The sequence below is a fragment of the Equus quagga genome, chromosome 9 (assembly GCF_021613505.1).
Source record: "Equus quagga isolate Etosha38 chromosome 9, UCLA_HA_Equagga_1.0, whole genome shotgun sequence".
NCBI lineage: Eukaryota > Metazoa > Chordata > Mammalia > Perissodactyla > Equidae > Equus > Equus quagga.
This window is the reverse complement of record NC_060275.1, coordinates 112,367,999-112,377,558: the sequence shown is the minus strand read 5'-3', so window position 1 is coordinate 112,377,558 and position 9,560 is coordinate 112,367,999.

Here is a 9,560-nt window from a genome sequence, read left to right as displayed (position 1 = left end):
AATAGCTGCATAGTACCCTAGTGCTTTGTAAATGTACTACAGTTAATTCACCTTGTCCTTAGTTGATGGACATTTGGATGTCCCAAATTTTGTGCAATCTCACAAGTAATGCTGCAATGAATAAATAGCCTTTTGAATACAGGTGTTCAAATTTTGCGAGTGCATCATTGGGTTAAATCCTAGGGGTGGGATAGGTTAGTGAAAGGAGAAGCACATATTGTCAAATTTCAGATTTTTGTCAATCCATCAATTCATTAGGGGTGATATTTAAATTCCATCATTCTTCATTTATTAGCTGGAATAGTTCCGTAAAGAGAAATTCCCCTTCTCACCTCTTTGATTGTACTGAAGGACAATCCATTTAGGAAAGGCAGCATAAATGCTTGATTCTTTCTCTTTGCTACCTAATTTTCACAATAATAAATCAGTTCTCAAGCATCCTCCAGGGGTGGCCAATGAAGATTTTCTTTATCCTGTATGTATCGTTATGAACAAATGGATTTAACCATATTTGATGTGTTGCAATTCAATGCTATTTCAGTACAATGTAATTTGCATTTTCCGTATCATGAGTAAGGTTGAGCATCTTTTCATTTGCTTGCTAGTCACATTTCTTTCACTTTTTCTTTTTTTTTTTTTGAGGAAGATTAGCCCTGAGCTAACATCTGCCGCCAATCTTCCTCTTTTTGCTGAGGAAGACTGGCCTTGAGCTAACATCTGTGCCCATCTTCCTCTACTTTATATGTGGGACGCCTGCCACAGCATGGCTTGCCAAGGGGTGCCATGTCCACACCCGGGATCTGAACCAGCAAATCCTGGGCAGCCAAAGCGGAATGTGCGCACTTAACCACTGTGCCACTGGGCTGGCCCCACATTTATATTTCCAGAAACCACGTATTTGTATTCCAGATTGCTTTTTGCGGAGTTGCTGGCTTTTTCCTTCTTTATTTTTGGACTCTCTTCCTAAATTAGGTTTATTGACTGTCCAATGCACATATTTTTTCTTAGTGTGTCGTTTGCCTTTTTACTTTGCTTATGCGTTCTGTTGCCATAAAAAAGATTTCTTTGGTAATCAAGTTAATCAATCTTTTCACTTATTGCTTCTAGATTTCCAGTCATAATTAGGAAGGTTTTACTCCCTCTGAAAGAGGAATTCACTTGTACTTTCATCTTGCACCTTGTGGTTTGGTGTCTTTGTTGTTTTTTTTAAAGATTGGCCCTGAGCTAACATCTGTTGCCAATCTTCTTTTTTTTCTTCTTCTTCTTCTCCCCAGAGTCCTCCAGCACATAGTTGTATATTCTAGTTGTAGGTCCCTCTGGTTGTGCTGTGTGGGATGCCGCCTCAGCATGGCTGGATGAGCGGTGCCATGTCTGCACCCAGGATCCAAACTGGTGAAACCCTGGGCCGCCACAGCAGAGCATGAGAACTTATCCACTCGGCCATGGAGCTGGCCCTGGTTTGGTGGTTTTTTTTTTTTAACATTTAAGTTTACACCATTTGCAATTTATCATGATGTACAGCGTGAGTAAAGCTTCAATTTTACTTTTTCCATATGGCTGTGCAGTTATCTCAACACCATCTATGAAAAAAGCCTTTTCTCCACGGACTGAGGATGTTGTCTTCACTGTCTACTAAATTTTCATATTCATGTGAGTCTGTTTCTGGACTTGGAATTCTGTGTCATGCTTGCCTATTCAAGCACCCAAATAAAGACTTCTAAATCACAGAAGCTTCAGGGTATGTTTTACTCTTTGATGGGTCCAGCCACCTCTGTTCCATTCCTTTCTTTCTCCCCCAGTCCTGTTCTTTATTAGGGTATTATGAATGATTTTGGTTATTCCAAATGAACTCCATAATCATGCTTTCTGGCCCAGAGAAAAAACCTGATAAATTTTCAAATTTAGATTACGAAATTTGTACTCTAGCTTAGCAAGAACTGATGTCTTTTTAATGCTGAATCTTCCCGTCCAAGAATGTGGAGCATCTTTCTATTTGTTCCAGTCTATTTTTGTGTCTTTCAGGAGTGTTTTATGGCTATCTTCAAACGGATTTCAGACACTCCTTTGTAAAATTTATGCCTAAGTATTTTCTTTTCTTTTTCACTATCATAAATGTAGCCTTCTTTTATATCTTCTTACTAGCTTTTGTTTATAATAGATAATGAGTACTTCTTTTTCTTTTTTCTTTTTTTGGTGAGGAAGATCAGCCTTGAACTAACATCTGTTGCAGTCTTCCTATTTTTGCTTGAGGAGGATTGTCACTGAGCTAACATCTGTGCCAATCTTCCTCCACTTTGTATGTGGGACTCTGCCACAGCATGGCTTGAGGAGCAGTGTGCAGGTCTGTGCCGGGGATCTGAACCTGCAAACCCTGGGCTGCTGAAGTGGAGTGCATGAACTTAACTACTACGCCACCAGGTCTGCCCCCAAGTATTTACTTTTCTTTCTTAAGTTTCAAGATCGTTACCTTACAAAAGTCTCCTATTGTCATCATAGCTTTTCCTTTGATTCCTTTGGGTTCTCCAGATATGTAATCATGAAGTGAAAATTTTTTATATTATCAACTCTGAAGAAATGTTTGAAATCTGAATCTTTGGGAAAGTATCCTCTGATGAACCATGTGAATAGAATCAGTGCGATTGCCACAACTTGCTGGCAACATGCTGGGAAAAACATGCACAAGGAAGGAAAGAGATTTTTAAGTACTTGAATTGGCATCTCAAAGTTATAAAGTTGGAGGCGGCATTGCAAACATGAGTAATGAATTTTCTCTCTCTCTCCTTTCTCTGCAGCTCTTTCTTCTCCACCTCCTTTATTCCGTTTTCTTGTATGTAACACAGCACCCGGGAATGCTCTTCCCTCACAGAGCCTCACATCTTTCCACCTCTTTAGGCTTCTTCTCTGTGGCCTCTGTCTCCTAATCTTTTTTTTCCTCTCTTTTTTTTTTTTTTGTCTTATGCTTTCGTTTTCTCTAATTTCCCCTTTATAATTCCACTGGTAAGAACATTGGAGTATAAGTAGGACTCAGTCAAAAAAATTTAATCTGGGAAATGAGGTCTTAAAAATATTATATAAAAACATTTCACTATACATGTTTATATTTTTGTCCCTAGAAAGACTGATTTTTGTGTATAATGTAAAGCAAACAGTACCTAGCTTGGCTTCTCCTGATGACCGTGATAATAGGAATAATGATGAAAGTCTCCGTTAATGGGCAGCTCCTATGTGCCAGATGCTGTGCTAGAAACTCATCCATTCGTCCCACAGATATTTATTGAGTTCCAGGTCCCAGTCAAAGTGCCTGGGATAAAACAAATGAGATCTCAGCCCTCACTGAGCTGGCACTGTAGGAGGAAGAGAGACCGTAAATGAAATAAGTCATCAAAATAGATAAGATCTACCTTAGCTCTACTTCTCTAGAAAGTAGTGATTGAGGCCAGAGTGGGGAGAATGTTCTGGCAAGGACATTAGCTTTTACTTGGCATGAGGTTTCCCAGCCACCGGAAGGAGGTCTTGGAGCGGGGGAGTGACATGATCTGACTTATGTTTTCACAGGATCGTGGCAACCCGGCCAAGTCAGTACTTCAGGCTCAAGAAATGGAATAACTTTCCGATGGTCACACAGAGAGAAGGTGGTGGAGCCGGGATTTGAACCCAGGTCCTCTTACTCTAAAGTCCTTGCTCTGTCTCCGAGGTTATTTCCTTCTAGATATATCAGTTGCAAAGTTTTCATTCCATGTGTCTCTTCTGTGGCTCCTTTCAGGCCTGTCCATTTCTGCTTGATGGAGAGTTAAGCTGTGTTAGGTCTGTGTTCTTTCACTCATGCCAAAAATATTTATTCACTCCCTGCCCTGCACGGGGCACCATAAATTGTACTGCGGGGGATGAAAGAGATGGAAGGCAAGGTCTCTGCTTTCAGGAAGTTTATAGACAAGCTGTAAAGAGAAGGCAGGATTTGTATTTAAATTATTTAAATCCAATGATTTTCCCTTTTGGGGGGTTCTCACTAGTTTCATTTAATCGCCTAAAAGAATATTGTTGTTTCTTAAATAACAGCCCCATCTAAGAACCAGGAGCAGACAAAATGTGGGATTCCCTCTTCGATTTTATAGATTTTGACTTCCAGCTTGACTATTCAGTTAGCACGTAAAAAGATGGCTCCCTCCCTCCCCAACCCTAAGCCTTGCAAACCCAACCTGTGATCAGAAAATCCGGCTGTGCACTTGCTGTTTCTTGCCTCATTGCCAGGAGTAAAGATTCAGCAATGTCTGCTCAACTGACAGTGTTGCCAGTGACACCTGAGGCAAAGTGAAAACCAGCTCAGCAGTTCTCTGCAGCTGAGCCACTATGAGCAAGATGATTCCTGGGGTGCCTCCTCCTCCCACTCCTCATGGGCGGGCATGGCAGGGGGCAGTTTCTGGGGCTGTGGGCAGAAATGCTCAATATCAGAATCTGCCCCCTCGCTTTGATTAGGAGACGTAACAAGGCTGAGCGGCAAGTATTGAGTCATATGACTGTTCTTTTACCTTTGGCCACTCTATCAGTTACTTTCAGGACTCAAGTCCATCAGTCATAGCCTTGGCCTTCCTGCTGGAGACTCAGGAAAGCATCATGTTTTAGGAGAACCAGCTCTGGATAAAGACTGAGAACACAAGAGTTTGAGGTCTGCCTCTCCTGCAATCTGTCTATAGACTGTGCAATCTCCAAGAAATAATTCATGAAGTCCTCTAATTTTCTAAGGATCCCATGTGAGCTCTATTTGGGTCTTGCAGAGCCCACGATAGGAAGCCAATAGAGCAGTCACCTGGGCTCTGCAGCTCTTAAAATATCCCAGTATAGAAAGCCCGTCTGTATTCTGCTTGAGCTTGCCTCCCTGCTCTAGGTGAACATGCACAGTCTCTCTGGCTCTGCAGATTAGAATAAATCTATGACCCATACTGGAAATAAACAATGACCTCCATCTTGGCTAACTCGTCCTTAGACAATGTGTCCTGTTAAGCCAGTGGTTCTCCATACTTTTTTAATAGCTATTCTTTAATGTTCTGTAGTCCTGGAACTATATGTCCTTTGCTTATCATAGCTGCTTCTTACATGATAATCAAGTCATTCACCCATCCATCCATCCATCCATCCATCCATTCATTCAATGAATAAATGTTAGTTATGAGCCGATTACATGCCAGATGCTATGAAACCCAGCATCCATCCTTCCCCTTCGGGAGGCTGAAGGTTCAGGGGGTTCATATTTATGCCTTTCGCTTTCCTGACTATCTTTGCTGTGATAAATTTACAAAAGAGGAAGCCTTCCAGGGAACTGTTGTTTCTTTACTGATCAAGTTTCCATACCCTAAAAGTTCTCCAAGATTTAGTACTAAATGTCATTACAATTAGGGAGTCTTGACTTATTTGTGTGGAAAAATCTCCTTAGTAATGGTGAACTTTCTTCCCCTCAAGGAACCAAAAAAGAAAAATTATTATAAGAAGAATTACTTATAGTTTCTTTTTTTCTTTCTTTTTTTTGGTGGGTGAGGAAGAGTGGCTCTGAGCTAACATCTGTTGCCAATCTTCCTCTTTTTCCTTGAGGAAGAAACATCTCTTCCAGTGAGAAGAGCCCCACTTCTCTCCTAAAGCATCATACACTGTCAGATTTCCTATCTCGTTCCTGTGTGTGGGTCAGCGGCAGTGTAGTGGTCAAAAAAGTAAGCTCAGAGCAGAGCTAAATGCAGGGAGAGTTAAAAGCACCACATTTCACATTCTACCGTCTCTGAAATCAGAATATGTCTTACAATCAATGTGGCTTAGGTTTGATAAAATACAGTCATCAGTGGGCTGGAATGCTGGAGTCAATGCTGGCCAGTTGGTCAACTGTGGCCACATCCAGTTCAGTTTGGAATCCCCACTGTCCCTGGTACAGTGCCTCACACACACGTAGCAGATGCTCAAGTATTTGTTATTGAAGACAAATATTGAAGAAATATGGCTGAAGAATACGAGATGACCAGTAACTTTAGAGACTAGCATCAGCTAATTTAATCAGTCAAGACAGAGGGGCTTTTTTTAGATTAGATTAATAGTCTCCTTCAAACGGTACTTTTATCCATATGTGGTCATTCACGTACTACCCACTTATGGCCTCTGCATTGGAGAGTGAATAAAATGTGTCCATGAAAATGTTTCCAAGTTCCCTTAACTCTGAAAGTCTTGGAGCTATTACCTTTGAGCTTTCAGAGGATTCCCAGGTGTGAGGACTCCTGAGAAGCCAGCTGGTTTCCAGGACCACCTGATAGTGAGAAGATACTTTGGATTCTACCAAATCCAAGGATGGAGATGACTCCTATGGGTCTTCAGGTTGCCTCCCACAGCAAATATGTCTTGAGTGTCTCCCACGTGTCCTGGGGATGCAGTGGTGAGCAAGACAGATGAGGTCTCTGGTCTGATGGCACTGAAGTTCCAGCCTGCAGATATAATGTATATAAAAGCATTAGTGCAATGCCCAGCTTTCAGTGCGTGTGCCAGGAGTGCTAGCTTTCTATCTTTCCAGGTAGAGTTCACCAGCTAGAAATGGCAGCGAGGCTCAGCAGCTCCCCATCCATTCTCAACTGGCTCTTCGATCCTCTTGAATTGCCTTTTTTTTTTTTTTTAACAGCAAAACTCTTGCCTTGGTACACTAGAAAAAGACATGTGGCTGCTACTGATGGGAGCCTGGCTGGAAGAAGCCGCAGCAGACACCGGCACGTATTAGAGTCTAAGAAAGTGCTCCCAATCCTTTAGGAAAACCATTATTTGGCTCACTGCAAGCTAATTGCGTTTGTTCAGTCATTGTGAAAATGGATGCAGACGGGATGAGGAAGCTAAGAAATACCCTACTGTTAAATCAGAAATAAAGCCACTTGCTCAGGAAACACTATTGCCCGGGATGAGGTTTTCACCGAGAAGTGGGAAATTGCTCGGTAAATTTCTCTTTTCTGCTTAAGTAACTCTCTTAATTAATTTTTACTGACCTACTCCTCCTTTCACGCAAAAGGTGTGAACGTATAAAGAATTGAACTTGTTGGCAGTACCTTCCAAAGTCAAAGAGTGAGGATGAGGGAGACGACTTTGTTCTGTCTTTCAGGCCGGGACACAACTCTGTTGTCTTAGGATCTGCAACTTTGACGATGACCCGCAATGGAGAACAATGTCTTCTTGTTATTTTATTATTTCTATGTTGGTATGATAAGAGCTTGCTTTTTAAATAAAATGCCACCATGGGATTTATAACCAAAAAAAATGAGAATCAGATTTGAATGGGAAGAAGTATATAACATTATGATAAAAATATGTGAGATCTCTCTGTTTAATGGAGACAGGTCAAAACTCTAGCACAGTTACTTCTGTCACATGAAGCCGTTTTATCTGTTGGTTTGGTTAAATGATACCATATTGTTCTCTCTTCACCAGGAATTAAACCTAAAGCTGTAGTGTCATTTAGTGACTTGCTTCCATGTGGTGGAAATTCTAATAGGTTTCAGAGTTTGGAGAGAGAAGTTACTCTTGATTTCAGGAGAGTAAATGTTCTAGAAAACTGTCATTCACTAACTTTGTCATCCCTATGGAAACTTATTAGAAGCCTGAAGAAAACTGTCCTCTGGAAGGCCTATGTTATTGCCTCGTGTTGCCCAGTATCTGAGACACACAAGCTTATGAAGTTTATTGGAGAAAGGCGGAGTTGACAGTATGCAGCTGTGCAGGGCTAACACAGAGCGTCGGCCATCTGGGCAGAATCCCCAGCCCAACCTGCCAGTTGGCTGGTCAACCGCAGAGGTGAAGCAACTTCAAGTTCCCACAGCTAGTCCGAGCAGCACCGGGACAAGAACACAGGTGTCCCCCACTGGCCGGGGCTGCTGTCACCTTTTGGAGGGAATGTTATATAATCACTCTCCTTAAATAGCCTGCAGGGCCTGTAGTGAAAAAACACTTGGAAGCCTTGTTAACTCCTAAGTTTGTTTGTGGGACAAGTTTTATAAACTACATATTCTGTCTGCGACGGTTTGATTTCCAGTTCCAAATGGAAAGAAAGGCAGATGCCAGCTTCTTTTGTTAGGATCAGGGGATAAATGGGTTCTCACGGCTTCCTTAGGGTGCCAGGCCCTTCCATCAAGAAAAAAGGCTCTATTCTGAGTAATGCTGTGATAAACACAGGAGTGCAAATATCTCTTTGATATCCTGGTTTCATTTCCTTTGGATACACACCCACAAGTGGGATTGCTGGATCATATGATACTTCTATTTTTGATTTTTTGAGGGCAGCATAGATGATCCTGGAGGACATTATGCTAAGTTCTCACCACAAAAAAGAAAAGATAGGTATGTGACGTAGAGGTGTTAGCTAACACTGTGGTGGTAATCATATTGCAATACATAAATGTATCAAATCAACGTGTTGTACAGCTTAAACTTACACAATGTTGCATATCAATAATATCTCAATAAAGTAGGAAAAAGAAAAGGAAAGAAGATTCTCCTACGATTTATTGTAGCATCTGGAAGCATTGAGGCTGAGACTTCTATGGCTAAGATAACTAGGCATCCTGATTTGCCTAGGGTTGAGGAATTTCCCAGGAAACTGGAACTTTCCAGTGCCGAAACTGGGAAAGTTCTGGACATACTGGAATGAGTTGCTCACCCTATCTGTGGCAGGAAGAAATCTATACATTGCATCGCTGAAATACACATGCACGCACATGCGCGAGCACGCACACACACATACATGATTCATAGGTCTGACCTTGAAATGTTGGCCACCTTGTTAGCATCCTGAATACTCAATCACAAAAAGATAAAAAGATGATAAAAATGCTTTGGCTAAAATCCCATTCAAAGTTTGTAAATATATAAAAGTCTATTCTCTGTATCGTAATTAGAAAATGATGATGGTTTTATACTGTTGACCCCATCAGACGTACAGCACTGAAGTTTCTGAAGTGAAATGGCGATTTCATCATTATTCATGCTTTTCAGAGTTTTAATGATTCAGTCAAGGGTGATGACAGACTCTCCAAATAGCAGCACATCTAAAAATTCTTTCTTCGCGGGTAGCAAAGCCTGTCTGTTTTTAAACTGCGAGGGAGCTCCTGACACTTTATTAAGCTGTTGTTTTTCTTAAGTGGCAGTTATCCAAAGTGACGCTTCCCGTCCACTCCTGCCTTCCACAGTGCAGTAACCATAACTACTTCTTATTCAGGAGATCGCATGTGGCTGCTCCTCCTGTTGATTAACACACTGAGTCAATATTTTTGCTGTATTTTAAAGCATCACAGCGTGTGGTGTGGCTGTGTCTCTTGGATATTCACTGTTTATTCCTCTCTTTTTTCCCTTCTCTCCTGCTGTCAAGGTGGATACACTGAATATTCTGTTTCTAACAGGAGGAAGAAACCCATGTTTGGAGGAAGTCTTGTTTACTGGTTACTTAAAAATGTCTGTTGATTACAACCTGCAGTGTCCACAGACATATTTGTCTTTGCAGGTCTCAAAATGATGCATACAAGAGAACCTGGACTCATTGCCTGACTCTTTAGTGA